Raw genomic sequence first — 1,030 nt, 5'->3', positions numbered from 1 at the left:
ACATACCATGCAGACTGAGGGTGCTGACCTTCTGTAACTTACCAAAACCAGAGGCTATGGGTTGTGTGTGAATCTGTAGTACTTTAATACAGAAGAAATATTTCTGTATTAAGGCTGAAAGAGATTATTTACATTTTACTTGACAAATAATGGCTACATTTCCCAGCATGCAATGCTGTATTTCCACATCTAAAGCTAACCTAAAATCACCAGTTGTATCTATTTACCGCCAACAAATGAGTCCAGCCCAACAGCATATACATATTATACATATATATTACATATTTATTAGTCCTTTTGGAAATTCATAGTGTGTCATACAGTAAACATTAAACTGCACACAAACATCACCCGAGTGCTACACAAGTTATACTAAGGTGCAGCTCCCCAACACCCAATTAGCTCATGACTGTGACGTTACCACCCAAACTCATGGCCCAACCAGGCAGAGAACAACACACGCACGCGTATACATTTTCAGCTGAGGATTGCAGCTCACTTTTGATAGCCTTCAACTCAACAATCATATATAATAATAAGTATTGCATCATCTGATCGGCACTTCTGATTGGCCTTTATAGAGACCACCGATTAGAAAACCCTAACTGAAATACCGAGTTGACACATGGAGTGGATGGAACAAGCCCCTATCCTCTTCTTTGCATCTTGTCAATTTTATATTTATATATTTTATGTTTATTATTATGCACAAAGTCACTAAAGCAAATTCTTTAATTGGCAATAAAGCTAATTCTGATATCCATCAATAAGTAGTTAAAATGAACGTCACTTTATTCAGCCATAATATTAAAATTCTGCTTACACCCAATATATATATATATTTATTTTTTTACATAAAAGCTCTCCTTCTAAATAATGAGTCCAATTGGCTTATATTACTTGAATACACTTATGAATGCAAAACTTAATTACGATGGGGTATGTTGTAATATATTACTACATTAACTTGGATAAACAACCTGAATTGCACTGCCTTGAACAACCATTGCACCAAATGTGACCTGAACAG

This window comes from Micropterus dolomieu, unplaced genomic scaffold, assembly GCF_021292245.1.
Source record: "Micropterus dolomieu isolate WLL.071019.BEF.003 ecotype Adirondacks unplaced genomic scaffold, ASM2129224v1 contig_13114, whole genome shotgun sequence".
In the NCBI taxonomy this organism is placed as follows: Eukaryota; Metazoa; Chordata; class Actinopteri; order Centrarchiformes; family Centrarchidae; genus Micropterus; species Micropterus dolomieu.
Note: the sequence above shows the minus strand (reverse complement) of the source record.